The following is a 22,200-nucleotide window of genomic DNA, read 5'->3' on the forward strand; positions in this document are numbered from 1 at the left end:
TACATTATTAATTACACAGTTGCCCCACCAAACATTTATTACCTTTCCTCTGCGCCTTTTGAAACAGAAATGTTCTAAACTCTTTCAGAATTATTTACTGAATATACTTCAGACATTCTTTAAAATATGGAGAGTTATGGGCGCTTTTCTACGCACTTCAAAGTTCCACTCAGTGCATGAAGGATAAAGAATAAATAGAATCTTGCTAAACAACCCTATTAACACTTCGCCTATAGAAGTGTTACAACCACATGCTCCTCTGGAGAGAGAAAGAGAGAGAGGAGGAGAGAGAGAGAGAGAGAGAGAGAGAGAGAGAGAGAGAGAGAGAGAGAGGGGGTGGAAAATGAATTCTTTTCGGATAAATGTATCCTTGGCTGGTATATTAATCATCCTTTCAGTGATGACAGCTAAAATAACGTAACTATTGAACAGATGGAAATACCTTACCAAGTGCGCTAGAACCCACCTCAAGGTATATTGACTAAATTGTTTTAATCCAGTCCGTGTTTGGGATACCCGAGAGTGTCAATTGTTCCTTGTGGGGATTCCGCATCGACAGGAGAGTTTCACTTTCCTTTCCCCGTCATAACCCTTTTCTGTTTCAAATTCTTATGTATGGAGTTCGAGGTTGTCAGAGTTATGAAATGGTCAAATCACGGAGAATAATGAGAATTAGACATATTGCTAATAACTAATTCTGCTGTTTGGAACTGTATGGCTAGACTATTTCGTTTTGAAAATTGATATCTTAAGTTTTGGCAGAAAAACCCTTTTATCATACTTTGCAATTATTTTCTTGTTTCTCATCCGGAAAGACAAAATATTTTTATATACTTTAGTCTTACATCTAAACAACTCAAGTATCTGATGAAAATAAAGAATAAGAGCTTAACGATGGAAGAATTTACTGTGTTAACGGAGTTGATCACTATGGCAACCCCAAAGGACTTGATGGATGGACATCGAAAGCGGAAGAAACGCTCATTTTTCAACAAAAGACAATCTGTGGTCGTGACGGATCGTCATAGTAATTGTATTTTCCTACACACACACACACACACACACATACGCGTCTTGAAGTACGAGCGGTGTATGTATGTATGTAGGTGTATATATATGTGTATGTATATATATTGTTACGTGTGGGCTTTGGCGGATGAGTTTTTAATTGATTACTGTATTTTATGTAGCCCTGCTTCGCCGAAGGCACACGTGAACTGTCAATTGGAGCTGAAGTTACCTGCAAAAGACAGACAATTACTTAATTGGATTAGGTTGCCAGTCAGAAACTATGTATGGAATAATGGATTACTTTGTAACAAATGAATTACATCAAACCCCTATACTTTCCACTTAATCCCGACAAAGAAAGAATGTGCGGTGATAGCGAGGAAATTACTTAAACTTTTAGTCAACGTCGGACACGGTCAATTTTCCCTGCTCCCGTAAGAAAAATATAATGCAACGAATGTCTGTACTAGTAGATATCGTACATGGGTTCAGTATTAAGAAGGCTGTTTTTCTTCCAACAATGGGCTAGGATTCAAGGCTTGCTTGTACCTTTGCTTACACTTAACTTTCCCTAATTTCTACTTACTGCATGGGAATAGCTTACAAATTTCACTAGGCAATATTAATTATTCATACACGAGACTTCATAAAAGAAATATGATTATACCAGGTTCTCTCATAAATGGTGGTTGAAGGGGGAACAATGGAAAAGGTTTAAGTACAGTGGAAGAATACTAGCAAATCGATGAAAAAAAACTGTCAATTTTCAGACTTACCATTACATAAGTTGCTTGCACACTACACTGCCGATCGAGGTCCTAAAGTAACACTTCTGGTTGATTAACTGAGTAATACAAAGACAGGAAAGGACAAAGGATAGAGTTAGCCTGGGCACAACTCGTGCTCTTTGTCTCAAAGTCGATCTCTCTCTACTGGCGTCAGTCGGGTCAGCGTAGGGCAAAGCTGGTTGTCCATACATTCATCCATAGCCCCTGGCATTCTGAAAAATTGACAGAGACATCGCCAAATGCATAGGACAGAGGAAAAGGAGGCTTAAGACCACCTTCACTAGAGGCGACTTGGTAAAACCCTCCCTGTGGGTTATGCCCCCTAATGCTAACCTACCAGCTACTAAAAGCGGTTATTTTTCGAAAACACGGCCTACCTTTGCCCGCCTAGCTTTGACAGAGATGCTGTCCCATCTTTGTTAGAAGGACATTCTTACTAAAATAATGCAGAGAGGGCAAACAGCAGAATATTTATAAAAAAAAAAAAAAAAAAATATATATATATATATATATATATATATATATATATATATATATGTACACATATACATACACACACACTACCTACCTACCTACCTACCTACAGACATACCAAACTCACACCAGTAACACTGTTGCTATACGACTGGTAATTCAGTCAACGAAGTTTTGCAGCGTTGAGTCGCGTCATTGTAGTATTTTGTTGGGTGGTCCCCAAAGAAAACAGCCATGGACCACAGTATCGTCTTTTGACGGTATGAGGGTTTGTCTGGGCCAACGGCTTTGTGTACTAGTGCGTTTTGTTTTTCCCACTGAATTTTGCCTCATGAAAATAAGTTTTGTGAAAAAAAATGTGTAAATCTTCACATGGAAAAACATGGAAATGCAGTTGGGTTTATAGAGAGCTATACGAGGCACAGCAAATGACCTCAAAGCTGTGGGGTTTTCCGTCGCTCGTACTTCAAGACGGATGGTGTGAATGAATTCTAAATAGTTCGCAAGGATTTTGTATTACAGAGTTGTGGATTATTGGAACCTTTTTCTTTACTTTATTGCACTTTTTTTTACAGTCTAGGTCTTACTTATTATGATTTTTTAAAAATTTTATTTCAAAAGTTTTTTACATTATATACATGCATTAATTGCTGCCAATTGATCCTCGGGTGAAGCCTTAACATCTGCCTTGAGGAATAGCTGTGAACCATTTCACCAGATGGTGTCTTGTGACAGCTAAAAGCAGTGAATTGCACGTTTCCTGTTTAATATCATTTAAATATATATACACAAATATATATATATATATATATATATATATATATATATATATATATATATATATATATATATATATATATATATATATTGTTACGTGTGGGCTTTGACTAATGAGTTTTTAAATTAATTATTGTAATTTATGTAGCACAGCTCTGCCGAAGACAAACGTAAACTGTCAGTTGAAGCTAAAAGTTACCCCCAAAAGACGGACAGTTACTTAATTGGATTAGGTCACCAGTCGGAACTACGCAATGAATAATTGGATTAATTATGTAACAAATAAATTACATCAGACCCCTTCGTTACCCACCTAGTCCCAACAAAGAAGAATGTGCTGTGATAGTGAGGGAAATTACATGAACCACTTAGTCGACGTAGGACACAGTTAATTTTCCCTGCCTCAGTAAAGAATAACGCAACAGTGTTCTTAATCTAGTGGCTACTGCATGCAAGTTTAATATTGGTAAAGCTGTTCTTCTTCCAAAACAATGGGGATATCAGGATCCAAGTCTTGCCTGAAATTTTACTTACACTTGACTTTCCCTAATTCCTACTTACTGCACGGGAACAGCTTATGCAATTTCACTAGGTAATGATCATTATTCATACACTAGACTTCGTAAGAGAAATACAGTTATGCCACGTTCTCGTAAATGGTGGAGGAAGGGGAAAAAAATGGAAAATAAGTACAGAGGAAGAGTTACCAGCAATCAGTGATACTTGTCAATTCCAGACTTACCGTTTAGATGGGTTGCTTGTGCAATGCAACTGACGATCGGAATTCTCAAACCATGTGTATCGTCTATTCACTTAGTGAAAACAACAGACAGGAAAAGGACAAAGGACAGAGTTGCTCGGAGCACGGATGCGTGCTCTTTTTACAACGGTCGGTCTCTCTCTCTCTGCCCTTCGTGGGTCAGGTCAGGGCTCTGTTGTTCCTGTCAGCAATGCTTGTATGTAGCCTCCAGCAGTCTGAAAATTTGACAAAACATCGCCGAATGCATAGAACAGGGAAAAAGGAAGCTTAAGACCACCTTCACTAGAGGCGACTTGGTAAAAACCCTCCCTTGTGGGTCAAATCCTCAATGCTAACCTATCCGCTACTAGAGGATGTTGCTTTTTTGAAAACACAGTCTACCTCCCTGCCTGCGTTCTTCTAGCTTCGACAGAGACGCTGTCCTGTCTTTGTTAAAATAATATCCCTACTAAAATAATGCAGAGGGGGCGAACAGCAGAATATTTATAAATATATATATATATATATATATATATATATATATATATATATATATATATATATATATATATATATATATATATATATATATATATATATGTGTGTTTTGTTTTAAAAGCAGTTTGTCTTGAAATGGAGTAGCTTTAGAAGGTGATTCGTTTACAGTCGTATTAATGTTATTATTAAGTGTACGGTTGTAAAGCTTGCGCAAATCTGTCGTCCTTGCTTCCTCCCACAGAAGTCAAATCCTTTTGGTCTACGGAGGTTTAGTGTTTATGCAAAATATCGCTAGAGTAGCATAGAATTCTATTCCTGCTTAGATATTTTTCCATTTTTACAAACAAAAGAAAAATGATAGTTAGTGACGTTAATTAAAACTCGTAAGACTCCTGGAGGTGCTGTCATGGCCGATGTTATTCGATTAAGGTGACCTTATGGCAGCAAGGAATTTGCTCTTTGTAGGAAAAAGGATTAAACATGAAAAAGACGAAGGACAGAGAAGTAATTATTGACTTGTGTTCGCTGTTTGCACATATTATTTTTGAAAATGAAAGGCGTGAGAGATGTGGACAGTCTACAGCATAGATATTTATTTTATTTAGAAGGTTTCTCATTCAGTTCTACGGAGGACATTGAAGGAAGAAGAACCCTCTCTCCGATTCATGATGAAAGTGATTATTCAGCCCACTATATTTCCCCTTCCTTCATCTCCTGCCTTCTTCTACTGTTCGCGCTCAGGCTCAAGTTGCTATTCTTTCCCTAATTTAGTCAGATTCGATGTTCCCAATACGTCCATACTATCATCTCTCTGTCTCATTTTCTATGCAATCTTTCGATTCATTTTGAGAAATAAGAAGGCCGGAAGTGATGTTCATTGTCAAGATCCAAGCTCATGTATTTGATTGACTCCGTAGGGGGGTAGTGCCGTCAGTGCACCTCACGTGGTGCACTGTAGGCATTACTTAAGGGTCTTTGCAGCATCCCTTTGGTCCCTAGCTGCAACCTCTTTCCTTACTTTTACTATACCTCCGTTTATTTTCTCTTCCTTCCGTCTGACTTTCCACCCTCTCTTAAGAATTTTTTCACACTGCAACTGCTAGGTTTTCCTCCTGCTACACCTTTCAAACCTTCTTACTGTCAGTTTCCCATTCAGCTGAATGACCTCATAGGTCCTAGTGTTTTGCCATTGGTTTAAATACTGTATTCCAATCTATATTTGATTTACCAGCCTAACACATGCTATATCGTTACTTACTTTAATTAACGTATATAGTCATATGACTTAGTTGAGAAAACTCATTACCTTTCCTGATTTCCAGAGGCTATTGAACCAAGATGAGAAATGGTATGAGTTTCCGATATGTTTGTTATTTAGTAACTTCCCTCTTTACGAAAAGAATCACTTTATGGACAGCTGAATATTAATGTGTAAATTTGGAACTAACTGGAGAAGCTTATGTTAATCCGTCTTGCCAAATCTAATTGTCGAAAATAAGATTTTTGACGGAGAAGAGAAGAAAAAATTGAGTTTCCTTCTTTTCATTCTGAGAAATGAGACCTTGATGGAGTATGAGCATTAAGTTGATGCAGACAATCTTTATTGTTGCTCAATCAGCTAAGTGTTGGAGGCTCTCTCTCTCTCTCTCTCTCTCTCTCTCTCTCTCTCTCTCTCTCTCTCTCTCTCTCTCTCTCTCTCTCTCCTTAAATCATTTTGAAAAATTTGTTAAGGGATTATACGAACATTTGTGTATACCGTCCTAAGACTTGTAGAAAGATTTTTAATTAGTATGGTTTTTGTTACAAGAATTTGATAAATTATGTTAGTTAATCGACCGCACAAAGAGGACCAGATGAAATTTAGGCTGATTGAGAAGAAGCATTGGCGATCATGTTATTATTTTCGTTAGATGTACTCTTCCCCCTCCCCACCCTCTTCCCCAAAAAAAAAAAAAAAAAAACAGATTTATGAAAAATGAAATGTACTCAGTTGTTAATTTTACAATTTTCATTTTGCCATTTTGCTTAATTTCTTTTTCACTAAAGTGTCATGTTCATGTTTTGATATGAAGAATGTGTTTTAAATGACATCTACTCCCCAGCCTCTGTTGTAAATATTTTATCCCATGCTTACTATGCTATCCTCTGCGTTATGTTGTTTAAATATCGATGATGATGACTTTTAGTGTTACTGATTTTAAGAACAGTTTATTCAGTATCGAGCCATTTCCTCAGAAGAGTTATAACGCTACAAAACTGCACAAGGATTTCGTGACATGTCTCCTTACGTTTCGTATGTCTATTTATAAACTAATTGCTAGACTTCCTAAACAGTGGCTATAAGAATTGAACGTAAATTTTGGATATTAAACTACGTATATGACAAATATCAATCATAAATTCTTTTCAAGTGTAGTGAGTGCCTTTGATAGAAGGTTATTCGCCAGCTTCTTTGGTGACAGAAGGTTGCATTATGTACACGAGGACGAAATCCATTAAAATAATACTGATACCAAACTACGATACTGTTGTCACACGAAATATTTAAGAACACAGTACAAAAACTACATTCATTTAAAAAAGAATATTCCTTGGTAAATAGTAAACAAGCCAAAATCCTAAAAATGCCGAGGTGAACCTCTTGGAACTTGAGAAAGACCAAAATCAGATCAAAACGGAAATTTCCAATCCAGTGACATGAAGACATGCCGTCTCCACAAAATCGCAGCAAAAGACATCGGAAAATTGCATCTCTGTGTTAACAACTCGAAACACAGCTCGGTAGTGCAGTTCTTGAAGCAAAAAATTAATATAGAATAAAATGAACTAGGAAACGAATCAGTGTATATTTCCCAAAAACTCTGGGCAAAATACATTAGTCTCCAGACCCAGGCAGACACTACCAGAAAATATTTTAGGGATAAAGTGGAACGTTTATGCAAAGAGAATCAAACCAATACATGATACGGTTTTGTGAGATATTTATCCCATGCGCCAATCAATACGTCTTTAGTCTTGCAACTTGTCACTCTTTAAAAGTTATATCAAGAATTCGAAAGACGTAGTTGGGATTACTTGATAAAAGTAAACTAAAATCCATCAAGAGCAAAGCAAAACCGTATTACCTGCGAAGAAAAGAGGAGTTCTATTTTCCAGAATAAGTCAGAAAGCCTTTTTGCCACAAAACTACGCAGCACGTGATTTTTGCCAAAATGTACAACTCCAAATATGATTTTGCTGACAAAACACACCAAACACGGCGCTAAAACAAACCGTACAAAAACGCTGGCTGCAACCCAATATTGTGAAGAATAAACAAGGGAGGATTGTTTTCAAGAGGAAAAAACCTGGACATAGATATCAAAATTACTAAAACGTATGAAAGTAAGACTTGATTACACATTCGTATTGTTCCAGAATATTATTTTGAGTATTTATCAGTTTTCGGTATCTGTTACTTATGCTATTGTTTCGCCAGTTTTATACATACCAATTAGCCAATCAGTCGTTATAAAGAAGCCAAAATGCCATTGCTCGTGTAGACAGCTGTCACAGAAGATAAAGCCCATTTGATACAAAGATCAAGAAGCGAAATTAAAAAGAGCACACTTTGGTTTCAAGAGAAATAAAATTGAATGAGTAAGTCCTTAATTGGCTTCCAGCAGTAGCAGCAATCACGTTAAACAATACTGAAGTGACAGCGATGTGTATATGAGTGTACCCCGAAACAAAGAAAACGAAACGAAAGGCTGCGAAGAAATTGGGTTTGGAGGAAATGAAACTTGCCAAGTTCGAGAACACTGGTTACGTGATCGCCGCCTAGCAACGCAAGGCAGCTAATTATTGCAGGGTCTAGACATTACGTATTCTCAGGGCCTTAAATTATGGCACCTAAGGTGATCCAGTTGCCTCAGATAGCAACACAGATACTCCAATCACTGCGTGAAGTAATGCAATTGTGAACGAAGATTTGCTCCCTAGACATCCTACTGTAAACGTAAGGTACGACCAAGATCCAAATGTAGTAACCTTGGGTGCGACCTTTGATAATTAATTGTAAGAACGAAAAAGAGAAGGACAAAACGAGGGAGATGCAATATTCTTAAAAACGAAGACAATATCACAAAAACTGCTAGCAAAAGGTTGCATTAGGTATTAGATGTTTTGAGAAAATCAAAGGATAGTATTGCTGAGAGTAAAAATGTGTTTTACCTTTGATAAAGATAGTACTGGCTAACAGAAGTTCACTTTTTAGATATTTATTATACTGTGGAATTTCCTCAAATATATGGATATATGGAGTACGACACTGTTATATATATATATATATAAATGTTATATATATATATATATATATATATATATATATATATATATAACTGATTGACTTCCGTTTATTCATAGATTCATAATTAATTTCATTACGGGTTATTTGTTCTTTATCATTTTTCATCATCATTTTGGTGTTGTTGATCCGAAGAATGTTCATTTTTAATTTCCTGTTCCAACAGTATTTTGTCTTCATTACTGCTGGCACCTCTCTCCTGCTTTATTTACTGCTGGCATCTCTCTCCTACTTTAGAGGTTTTGCCCCTCTTCTCTTGAAGTATATTTGCATAAATTCATCAAATTATTGACGTACATCTAGCCGAAAGGAACCACACTGCAGACTTGGGGCTTTACGGACTGCTGAACCGAACGAATATTATGATGAATGAAAGTTTCTTTTTCACCTACAAGTTTTATTGGTGAAAAGTCCGTTCGACCGAAGACACGTCGGCTGCGTGATACGTATGTATGTATGTATGTATTTATTATATGTATTTATTATATGTATGTGTATATATATATATATATATATATATATATATATATATATATATATATATATATATATATATATATATATATATATATATATATATATATATATATATATATATATATACATACATCTGTGTGTGTATTACTAACAGGGCCTTGAAAGCTTGTAACGTTGCTTGAATAAATATTTCCGCTAGATACCATCCAGTTTTAGTGAGGCCCTGTTAGTAATTGTATTAATGCACAGAACAATTGTGTAAGTGATAAAGTTAATATATATATATATATATATATATATATATATATATATATATATATATATATATATATATATATATATATATACACACGTGTGTGTGTGTGCACAATGTTTGTATGTACGTCTTCTGTGTCTTTTTTTAAAGCTGTTGTTACAGCACAACACAACACGTCCAGCGATATATGCGGCATGCCCCTATGGTCGAGCGTACTTGGTCAAAAGAGGGTGTAGGGAGGGTGAAGCAGCTATGCCAAACTTGCTTTCCTTATTATGCGAATTGGCATATAGCCTGTGATTCTTTAAAAGAAGACTTTATATGAGAAACACATGATATAACTGAGGGCAATTTTGTGATTAAATATTGCTAGAAATAGCACATGAAAATATAAGTTAAGACAATATGACATATATCTTTCTTCACGTGGTGTCAAATCTCCATTTACCCTTCGGGGATGGTGAGGAGGAAAACAATTGTAGCTTTGGGTCAGCAGCCCCGGGTTAATCCTTTTCATTAAAGAACATCTGTACTTTACTATCGAGACAAACTTTGGCAACATAAAAAATATAAGAAAAAAATACCAACCCCGAAAAAAAACGACCTTTAAAAATAAAGAGATACAGAATATGTGAGGAAACACTCCAAAATTTTGAATTACATGACTTAATATTATTGTTATTTAAAGGAAAGAGAGTGTTAATTAGAATTAGTTAATATTTAAATTTAATTTAATTTTTGCTCACATACAGTATCTTCATGTCTGATAATAACGTTTTCAAAAGAAGTGTGAACTCTAAACTCTGCTATTTGTAAGAAAAAGAAAGCGAGGAACTACCACAGAGGATTATAACAGATCAAGAACGAAGGAAAGGACATCCATAATCCGCGAGTCTCCTTCGGGAGATGACTGGGTCCCCCCTTTTAGACCGACTTCGTTGGTTCCCCAATTGCGTCAATTTCCCTTGGTCTCGTACATCAGCCACATACTTCACAACCTTAGTAGTCGCTGGTACGGATGAATCACTTTCTCTAACTATGAATTTAATTGTGAACGGTCAGATTTTAAAACCGTATTCTTCCTCTTTCAGTTCGAATATTTCATTTCTGGTCAGATTTTTCCCGTATCCTCCCCAACCTTTTCTGTCGTCAGGACGTTCCACGTGGCGACGCGAATATTTCTTTCTTTCTTAGCTGCTCGTGATGCCGCAGCGGTGTTGTAAATTAATCTCCAGACAATAAATAGATAGTCCAATAGACGTGATATGAATCAAATGTAACAAATCACAAAAATTTTAAATATTTAAAACCATTTAATTACTCTTAGAATGAATTTAACTAATTGCATCCTTCTACCGTATGAAATATTTTTATGATGATTATTGTTGTTTAATGTGCAATATAGACTTTTAATGCTTGAAAAATTTTGTTATAGTTACCATCACTGTAAACCTTTTAAAAGCATGTAAACAATGAAATAGATTCATTTTCCCCGATCAAAAGAGATTCTTGAGACAGTCATTCGAACGTTATTTTGATTTAAAGGACATAACATGTGATATTAAAGAACTTATATAAACATCCTTAAGATCGCTAGGGTGTGGCCAGGAAAAGAATACATCCCTGCCAGATCTATTTACGCTTTTAAACCTTACCCTCGTGGTTAATCCCTTTGTTTATGGCTGTACCTTAGAGCTGTCATTCGATTTCTAAAGAAACAGCGTTGGATATATTTTGGGTTTCATACTGATTTTTCTTTCTATTCTGTGCTTTTTGGAAATAATAATCATAGTTGTAATAATACCATGATGTGTTTCGTGCATTAACATGCTTAAAATTTGTGTGTGGTTCTACAGGACTGGCTTTTCAAGCCATTTGATTATTGTCCGTATTCCATTGTAGCAGTTATTTGTTTGTGTGATAAAAATTTTTCCCAGTGCCTCTGCAGGTTATTAAATAAACCATAATTAGGGGAAATAATAATATAGTTACATGGACCCCTCGTTGTTTCTATAACATGAACGTTACAAACAGTTTCCTTGGCCTGAGATTGAAGATGTTGGCGGTGAGGAGATCTGTTTCCGCTCTGACTATCCATACTATTCAGAGATGACTTTGACTATTTCCTAGCCATAGGAAATTGTCATAGTCGTAATTTGTAGCATTGTAAGGACATTTCACTCCCTCTCTAACAGAAACGCATATAATAGGATAAAGGTTCCAGGAAAACACTAAGAAGTGATGATAAGCCCAATGTTTCTCAGTTGTTCATACAACGTTCTTGATTTAAACACATCATTAAAGGACAGTTCAGGAGAATTGTAAGGGATGGCCAAGCGATCTGTGACAGCAGCTATAATTTTTTTTTTTTTAAACAGGGATGTGTGAAGTATTTGGTTGATGTACTTGAACAAAGGAAACATTAAGTTTTGCCCTCAGATAAGTGGACGCCTGAGATTAGGGGAACGATGTGCAGCGAATTAGTTCCCAGTGTATCGGTTTCGAAAACCGTTGACCCGCGGTTTATAGACCTTGGTTTATAGCTTCTGACCAGCACGTTATTATTGTAACAATTCGTGTTAGGCTTATCTCTACGCACTCGGAAGACTTCATGAAACATGCCATGTGGTTTTCATGAACAGAACTTAATGTAAGACATTCATAGATGATTGAGGAATAAAGTTGTTTTGTACTTCAGTTTTCACGCTTTTGAATAACGATATCCGTATATGTCTTAACTTTGTGTATATTGAGAATGAATTCCTTCCTTAGCTTTTTATTCTTTTTTATTACATTTTTTGAAATCGTCAGGAGTAATACAGTTCCACCCCCTGGGATGTTTGAAACGTAAATTTGGATACCAGTTACGTCTGGTAATAAAATATAACCAAAATACTTAGTATGATTACGTTCTGCTTTTCGTAAGTATTGATACAAATTTTGAAAGATGGGTATAATTTCATTTTTAACAAATATGACTTTTTTTTTTTATTAAATCGACCCTTCTCACAATGAAAGCAATGCCCTTACCCCCTAAGTTATTTGTACAGATTTAAGCCTATAAACATAGATGTTTCCATCATCACCATCATCATTTCGTACCCTTTAAAATCGTTTAGGTGAAATAAGGGATTGTTCAGTACCTAATAAAGCATGATTAACCTTTGCTCGTTTTATAGAAGGATATTGTATTTTCTAGGTAAAACGTCACCGGGAAAGTTGATATGAAAACTGACGGTTATCTTTGTGTTTCCTGATTGCTTTCAATATTTCAGATTCAGCCAACGAGAGGCCCAAGAGTCCCGTGGAGAAACAGCCAACATGGCCGATGGCCCACAACCACAATCAGTTCTTGCATCCTCGTCCGAAGCTCATGCATCAAGACAATATACAGGTAAGAGAGCGAGATTGTCAGTCAGTAAGATGTCAATATTTGACAAGACTGAGTTGATATTCATTTTGTAAAAGTCACTCATGTAATGCAGATTTTCTATGACAATTATTTTTCTGAAATGTTTCTGTACGCCGTTCTTTTCATTGATTGATTTTTGGCTATTAAAACTGGCGTCATAGCATCTAGGTTATTGACGCCATGAAAAAAAGTAATAGGATATTAAAAAGTTAAATAAATAAATAAGTTGAAAAGGAGAATCATATACATACGTACATACATACACACCTATGTATATGTATCTATACACACACACACACACACACATATATATATATATATATATATATATATATATATATATATATATATATATATATATATATAATATATGTATAATCATTGTAATCATTGTATATCTGTAAATACGTATACACTGTACATACATACACACATACTGTATATGTATATGATATAAATTTTGTTGAGGCCCGCCCCCTAACAAAGATATATCGCTGCTCTCAGCAAAGTAATTTCTTGTAATTAATAAATGGTAGAGAGAGAACACGGGGAAAGAGGGACTATTTACAAGAACTCGCTTTTCGGTAATATGGTGAGCAGCTGTTAGAAATTTTATAAGAAAAATATACTCAATAAAAAAGACTTTTAATAAAAGACAAGCCTCATTCACAGCTAAGAAGTTGGTAGACGTACTACCAACAAGCTAACGTGACACATAGAAAGAATACAGTCCTAAATCCTTGACAGTACAAGACTGGATAGTCTGAAGGGTATATGCGGAATCCCCACCTTGAGTTTTGTGTATGGCTTCCTTTGCGTATGAGGACTTTTTCTGGGGAAGCCAACCAAGGGAGGTGTCCAGGACACAATCTCTTAGTTCGTTTCCTACTCAGGAAAAGGACCTAGACTCGAAATCACGGCTTAAAGAAGCAATGTCCCGCTGCAGGATCGTTGAAAATCTGAAACGAGAAAAAGGTTTTATCACAGAAGCTTTCAAGGTACGGATTAGGAGATTTAAGACGTGAAAAATAACGGAAAGACATGGAACCTAAATCTGCTTCAATAGTATTTCATAAATAAAAGGAAGAGAGGCGAGTGATGAGAAGAAATGCAATATCAAAATAACCTCAAAAGTAGTAGTTTGTTTCCGCATGAAAAGTTTAAGAGAGTATGCTAAAACTGAAAACGCCAAGCACCTTTTAGAAACTGGTAAACCTAGTTCACAGTCAGCATATTACAAGAGTCATATATACTGTATATATCGTGAAAAATTGGTTTTTAAAAACCGCTTTAAATAAACAAAAAATTTCAACGATTCGTAAAGTAAGTTTAGAGATTGTGTATTCATATCAATTTACTTTTTTTCCAATACTGTGCCTCGTAGTCCCCAGTGGGAAAGTCTGTAGCAGTTCACTGGTGGACCCGTTCACAGTGGTTGTGATGCAATGAAATGGGTCTCTCAACTAATAAAGCGAGACTTGGCACTCGGTTATTATGTTAAGAAAATACGCCTGCCGAGCCACCAAATCAGGAATCGAACTGCCTTGATTTGCAAAACGGTGTCTGTGCCCTCCAAATAATTTGAGAACCAGACATCTCCAGTAACCAAAGCTCGATGATTTTTGGAGATGTCGATAATTCAGTTCTCATTCCCAGAGAGCTCGTGCTTTAGGACCTGCGATTTCTAGGGCATGCCGTAGTTCCTTCTTTCTTGTGCGTATGTGTGTATATATATTATATATATATATGTGTGTGTGTGTGTGTGTGTATGTATGTATGTATATATATGTACATGTATATATACACACACTTACACAAGCTTTGACAACCTGTATATTTTCATTTAATCATACCCTCTCAAGATCATTTCTGAATATTTGTATGTTTTTGTAATACTTTTCGTAGGAGCATTCATTTTTGTTTTATCATAAGTAGTAAAATATGATGCATCTTTCTCACAAACATTCTCTCTCTCTCTCTCTCTCTCTCTCTCTCTCTCTCTCTCTCTCTCTCTCTCTCTCTCTCTCTCAGTGTTTTTTCTCCTCACTGATATGTGCCCGATCGGTTATCTATTTAGTTTTCTCCCACGTCGTTTTTGAATCCATTTCTCATTTGTCCTGTCCTCTTCCTTCATACGCGTCCTTCAAGTCACATGAGCCCCGTGAACTCCACCCTCTTCGGAGCAACAACAAGAACAACAACATCGCTAGTCGCTTAGGAGGAAGACGCTTTTAATTAGTAAGTCTGTCACTTTGACGTGCGTGGCGGCGCGTCGCTTCTTCTTCCTTCTCTTCTTCCTCTTCTTCTTCTTCCGCATTAAATGTGATTACATCACATTTCTCGGGTTCTTGGCACACCTGCCCCCGCCACGCTCACACTTCCATTACGAAGATGTGCTTGTGGGCGCCTCGTAAGTGATACAGGTTCGTTTTTCGAAAGCGATATTGGGCTGGTTAAGGGTATAGCGGAGTACATTGCGACAGTGCTTAACGTGCCTTAATGTTTTGGGTTTGATGAGATGAGGTTGAAATATAGCAGTATATACAACATATATATATATATATATATATATATATATATATATATATATATATATATATATATATATATATATATATATATATATATATATATATATATATATATATATATATATATATATATAAACTATATATATATATTATATAAAACTATATATATATACACATATGTATATATATACACACGTGTGTTTTTGAGGTTAAGATGAAATTCTGGTATATACTGTATAAACATTGAGATATATAGGTTTAAGTTATGTAGGAGGTGTGTTTTTTTTTATAGCAAAAACTCACCCAACCTCGTGCAGCAGGCGACGATGCATGCAAAACTACTCACTGAAATGACGAAGCAGAGAGCAAAAATTGCGACTTCAAAAGCTGTGGCATTATATAACCATGCCGCAAGTGAAGGAAAGATGGTGTTGCTTGAATAGTACTTGAGTAAATATATATATATACTGTATATATTTATATATGTATATAGATATATATACTATTAACTCTTTCGTAGTATATTCTGTGCCATTTATCATTTGTTGTCCATAATCTTCTTTGCAGCTTTTTATTTAAGTTTGTCGTGCAGTTAGACAGGAGCTTAGTTACAACAAAAGTCGGATTTTATTTATATGTTAACATTTATTTTACAAATATGTTACTCTGGACATGCTCTGCTCTTTTTCTAGGTGTTTGGTGACACAGGTATATGCGTATTTGCAAATGTAATAAGAGTTTATAATTCCCATAAATAAAAGTAAATAACGTACAGTTATGAAGTGTAATTAAAAACTGGTACATCAATTGAAGTTTACATTATCCTTGAATACCCGTTAATATTGTCTGTTTATAGATATATGCTATGTTTTAATCTCTCTCTTTCCCCTTGTACCTGCTATTCTAGAAAATATATACAGGGAAACTTATTTTCAGGTTGAAAATATATACAGAGAAATTTAGTTTCATTTTAATCATCACACTGGATTAATGGTGAATTTTAAATTATTGGAGCCATGTTCGGTGTATCAAAAAATCCGTGTGATGATCAATACTTTCCCCACAACAAATCCGAGATTCAGATGACGTACGGCCTATTGTTGTATCGAATTCTTTTAAAGATTCGTCCAGGAGAGAGAGAGAGAGAGAGAGAGAGAGAGAGAGAGAGAGAGAGAGAGAGAGAGAGAGAGAGAGCATAATAAAAGTAATGCCACATTCAATTCGCAGATTGAAAATATTAAAGTTGCTTTCCCTTCTAAAGCAGCAACAGCTTCAACAACAGCAGCAGCAGCAGCAACAGCAACAGCAGCAGCAGCAGCAGAAACAGCAGAACTCAACGAGCGTGGAGGGCGAGCGAAGGAGAGGGGAGCTGCCCAGACAGGATGCTGTGGCTGAGGAAGTGGATCTGAAGGATTTCGAATGCTTAAAGGTAGGAAGATAAGGGAAAGAATCGAATCATATAGAGTGCTTTTGGCCCCACACTCTTATAAAGTTAAGAGGCCTTTTGTATAATTATAACAGTTTTTATTTTTATTTTAAGTTTTTGTTGTGTAATTATAAATTCTTAATGTATTTCATGCATTGATTTTTTAATCTTCTTTATCTTTATCTTTTAATCTTCCCTTTTTCACTTATATGTTTTTCTGTGAGTTATTTCTTTTTATGCATTTATTGAAAAACGAAGTATTCATATATAACAAAATAAACATTTTTTGCGTACTGCAATTTCTTTTGAATGTAGTATTTTTTTATGATCTTTTATATCTTTGATTTTTTAATGAGTAGAAGTGCACTTCAGTAAACCTCCCCCGATTGATCTTCTTGACTGTAAAATTTGTTGGAATTAGAACCTGGTTCAAAACTCTCTATCTGTGATTTACTACCAGTGAAACTACCTCAGATCAATAGTATGTATGTTCATAGCTTTCATGGTGCAAACCTTGTGCGTTTCATTAGAAATTAACTTTTTTTTATTATTTTAGACTAGATCCTTACAAAGAAAAGTGTATAAAAGGTGCGTTTATTGAAGATCAGTTACTAGCTTAACATAAGGTTTGTGATCTTGTATAACCCTCAGTTTTGATGAGTGCTTGGAAAAAATCTGAGGACCTTTTATCTTTTTCTTTTTTTGTTGATTTGTTTAAGGATCGAACAAAGATTCTTTTATCTAATTATCTTGATAAGTAATGTTTTTATGTTGTTTGTATATATTTACTATTCTTTTATGTTTTCTGTCTGATTTTGAAATGTAACTGTTATAAAACCATCGACAATTATCATTGTTTTTGTGGCAATGACCATTCCCCAAATTTTCTTTAACTGCAAATACTGTGCTTGATGTAGATGTTGACAACATTTACTGAGGTCAGTCAAGAAAAATCTCCTTCACTTTCATAAATTTTCAACTGATTCGTGTACCTAATCTTACTGTTAATAGATGTTGCTCGTATTCAGAATATGATAATGTTAGTAATAATTGTCACTGTCGTACTTTTATAATCGCTTTATATTTAGTGTCATATAACCTTCTAATTTCGAAGACAAAATAGCGAATTTATTCCTTTTGAGGGGTATTACTACCACTGAATGAACATAGCATCTCTGACATGGACTAATATACTGCTGTTGCCATTGGTTGTGTTCAAGACATTTTTTGTATCTTCACTTTTCTGTCCTATACAGGATGACTATCCTGCCTTTCACTGCATGGTCTGTAAATTTACAAGTCTTGATGTGAGCCTTGCTAAAATTTCAAGAAACATTAAAGAATTATTATGAAAACAGCATTTGAAAGCTGTTTTTCACTGTTTTGTTTATATTTGTACTGAGCTTGTATTGTTTGTACATCAATATAGAGATCAGATATTGTGTAACAAGAAAACTTAATTTTTTCCACCGGAAGGCATGAGGCCCCGTTGAGTAACGTAAAGTTACATGATTGTTGCTTTTATTGTTCAAGTTGTGAAACGAAAATTGTTAAAGAATTCCCGGTAAACCAGAAATTATTCTAAATTGCACAAGCATGCAGGTAACGGTAGAGTCTCAATTCCCAATAACATGTGAAGATGTAAAAAAACTGAAATATGTTGTCCATGTCATTGTACATAGTTATGTGCTTCCATGACCTTTGAAAGAATAGTGTGCGATGCCAGGGAGACGGACGAATAATCCTGGTGTATTTACAGCCCGAGGAACCTTGCAGAGAAAGACAAGATAGTATATGCAGTGTAGACCTGTCCCTTCCAAATACCCCTGGCCCACCCCTTACGCCAAATACGCCTAATCCAAACCCTGCCAACCGGCCGTCTAACCGCCCACGCCTTATCAAGACGCCCAACAGTTTAGGCGTGGGCAACTTCTGGCCAAGGAGGGTGTCTGCCTCCTCTAGATCGTGCTCAGACGACAAGAGCGAGTTGTCAGAGGTAAGTTTATGAGAAAAAGTGGCTGCACGGCAATTTTGGATTAGGGATTGGAATAAAGAAGTACTCTGCATGCGTGTGTGTGTGTGTGCGCACCTGCTCAGGCACGTGCATAGTCATTGTCATCATCAGCACTGGTAGTTGTTGTTATTGTTATTATTATTATTATTATTATTATTATTATTATTATTATTATTATTATTATTATTATTATTATGTTGCTGTTGTTGTGACGTTGTTTATAAATGTCCTGGAGGTGAGAGAAACGCAGTGGTTTCAGTTTTAAGGAATATATAATATATTGAAAGTGATGCAAAGAGTTTTCCCGTCCTCTTGGCCTACAGTATTAGTTGTCCTTTTTAAATGAGCAAGGTCTCTGAATCTCTCTGTAAAATATTTTGGTGAATATGCTATAACAGATTCAAACTGTTGTGATTATCTTTCTTCAGGTTGCTTCACATTTAATTACAATGAGTTACAAATGGTAATCCACCTCTTAGAGTGTATGTGCTTTATTCAAAATTAAATCACCTAGTATTACAGATCACTGGCATAACTGAGGTGTTTTCTTATTTTCACGTCTCATACAAAACTAAGCCTGTATTTCACCAGGATGACATAAATGAAACTAAACTTTATAGTTACCCAAGGCTACAAATGACATGATTGCATTAGTCAGTCAAGTATATTTGGCACTTTGCTCATGTAGGAACGTTGCTTAGAAAATGTAGTAGTAACATGTTTCTTTTCAGAGATGAAAATGAGGGTCTGTCTCATTTCTTATTAAAAACTCAAACAAGAATGCCAAGCGAGTGAAGGCAGCAAAATATCGAGTAATACCCCAGTCTTAAGACAAAATTACGAAAGATATGTTTGCGACAGGAGGATGACAAAGTGCCCAGAGAATTCACGTTGCTGTTCAGCAAGTCTGTATAAATTGTGGATGATCGTGGAGAATCTCATACTGGCTTATCTTTTCCAGCTGGAAATCAAACCCGTTTGTTGTTTTGTAACCTGCTACAGCAGATTGCGAGGAGTCTGAAAATTTGTCTCAAATTGGACTGGGCTTAACGAAACCTAGGACACTCTTGAGATGTGCTGGTCCTTTGTTATAACCACTTTTCAAAAGAATCATTCTCATGGAAGGGTTAATTAATAGCAGAAGCATTTTATTAAAAGTAGCTTTGTATTCATTTTTAGCTGAAGCTTAAACTTTGTAAGCCACGGCTCTTTGTTAGGTATAATTATTCAGTGTCAAATCAAATCTTTCAGATAGATAATAAACCCATCTACAATTATTACTGAACTAAGCTTTGTCCTAATACGACAGTTCAGCAACCGAGAAGGTATGTTGACAAAAGTTAAATTTAAAAACCAGCAAGCTCAACTTCCTTGTGGTCAGTGTCATTGTCTTTGACAGGGATGTGTCACATCAGGGACAGCCTGCTGAGTTCTAACTCACATACCTTATTACCAGTCATTCGTTTACATTAATCATTCTGAGGTATACCTGCAGACAGTAACTAAACTGTGTAGTCTCATGGCATGAGGTTGGATTCTAATGAAACCAAATTTTCATTGATTACCTGGTCATTAGGTTTCAAGCTTCGAGTATTTTGAGTCTCTTCAACTTCAAGCACTTTTTTCACAGCACTTGTAAATATCTTATGATCTTATGTTGCCACAAAACTGGGGATTAGTCAGAAGGTTTCCATATCTATGCATATGCTTCAGATGGTTTATCCTACTATTATTGGATTTATGTTCTCCCATCTGAATGTCAGTAGAGACCTGGAACGTTTACTTTCTCAAAAAACCCTTTTTTCGATAGTGAACTTCAGCTTTCATCCACAGTGCAAACTTTCTGAATAATCTGATTCTCATCTTGAAGGTCTTGCAGAACACAATCACAGTTTTGCTGGTAATATGTCACATTGCCCATTACCTTACTGCATATCATTTCATTCTTATTTTTCATTCTGTCATTTGTACCTCACTTAATTGACACCTAATTTCGTGGTAGGCTGCTTGTCAGAGGAAGAATGGCAATGTACTTGGTATATATAAAGAAGTTCAGAGAAATATATAGTAAACTGTTAGTGCATACTGTACATGCAGAGGGATAGCAATATCAAAAGAGGATTTGGCGGCAGAAACTTCAAAACATATATGTACATTTAAAATTAAGAGGGAAGATGAATCATTGAGTTAACAGTCTTTCTCGTTATCTGACTGATAAACAAAAGCATAAACACAGTAAAAAATAGATAAGTTCACATTCACGTGAAGGTTTGCTTGTGTGTATTTTGATAGTGTAAATCCATTTTAATGACTTCATTTTCATCATTCCACTTTTTAATAGTAAACTGCAGTAGCATGGTTTGGCTTTTTAATGAGCATGCGTAAAAGATGCTAAGTTTGGGTTTTCCATCGCCACTGTGATAAACTGTAAGCTGTAAGCTTTCTAGAAGCGAAAATGTCATCCGCTATGGAGGTCTGTCCATACAGTAGATATGGATGAATGCACGTTCGGTATACACAGGCAGACACGAGGGTAAATGAGGAAGTAGACAAAGAATGCAGGACCGACTATTAGTTCTCCTTCAAGACCGAAACCTCGTTAATGTCACAGCGAAATTAAATACAGGACGCGGCACATTACCAGTAAACAGAGGGCGACGATGCGTGTGTGACGCAACTGAGAAAACTTTGGCATTTGCCTTCGATATTATTAATGAAATGGGAGTCGTGGCGCTGTCACCCAAATGAATCTGACCAAAGGGAATGTTGTGATTAATTTAATGTTAATTAAACTTACTTTGCAGCAGAAAAAGTGTGTCGCTTGTCAGTGATCTGGCGTTGGGGCTTTAAAAATACACACACACTCACTTTCACAAAAACAGGCTCGTATTTCGCGAGCTTTGTCCTAAGTATTGTCACAGGACATAGATCGATATTCTGGTAAAACATTTATTTTAGTCGGTTGCTGTTATCATGCATAAAGAAAATGGGTGAATAAATATTGCCTCAGAAACATGTTCAGTACGTGAAAATCTCATCTGTCCTTTATAATTCTTGTTCTTTAAGAGTGAACGATTATAACAACGAACAAGTTTGGATTAACTGAGAGATTGATTCCAGAAAGTTATTGCTTGTTAAAAATTTAAATTTCGTGCAAATTGCCAAAAAAATCTGCCATTTTTCGAGTTGTAGGCCGACCTTATTTGGCCTTTGGTAAGCCTACATTAAATTGTAGGGTGTTTGGTAGTTTTTGAAAACTTGTATGACCTACAGGGATTCAGTGACCTCATAGGTTTCAGCAATTGGCGTTGGCCCGAAATTTTATATACTAATTCCAATTAAATGGATTTCGTAGCCTCTTCAATATTTCCATATATTGTGAAAGTGATGGACGTACTCTTCGATGTAGTATTGTAGCATCTTTTAAGCATTCAAGCATTAGCCTCGGTAAT

General features: G+C 35.7%; 1 pseudogene; it reads left to right on the forward strand.

Moving 5' to 3' along the window:
* Positions 1 to 22,200, forward strand: part of LOC136835434 (mediator of RNA polymerase II transcription subunit 15-like) — a 553,735-nt pseudogene that overhangs the window by 513,649 nt on the left and 17,886 nt on the right.

The sequence above is a fragment of the Macrobrachium rosenbergii genome, chromosome 4 (genome assembly GCF_040412425.1).
Source record: "Macrobrachium rosenbergii isolate ZJJX-2024 chromosome 4, ASM4041242v1, whole genome shotgun sequence".
Classification (NCBI taxonomy): Eukaryota; Metazoa; Arthropoda; class Malacostraca; order Decapoda; family Palaemonidae; genus Macrobrachium; species Macrobrachium rosenbergii.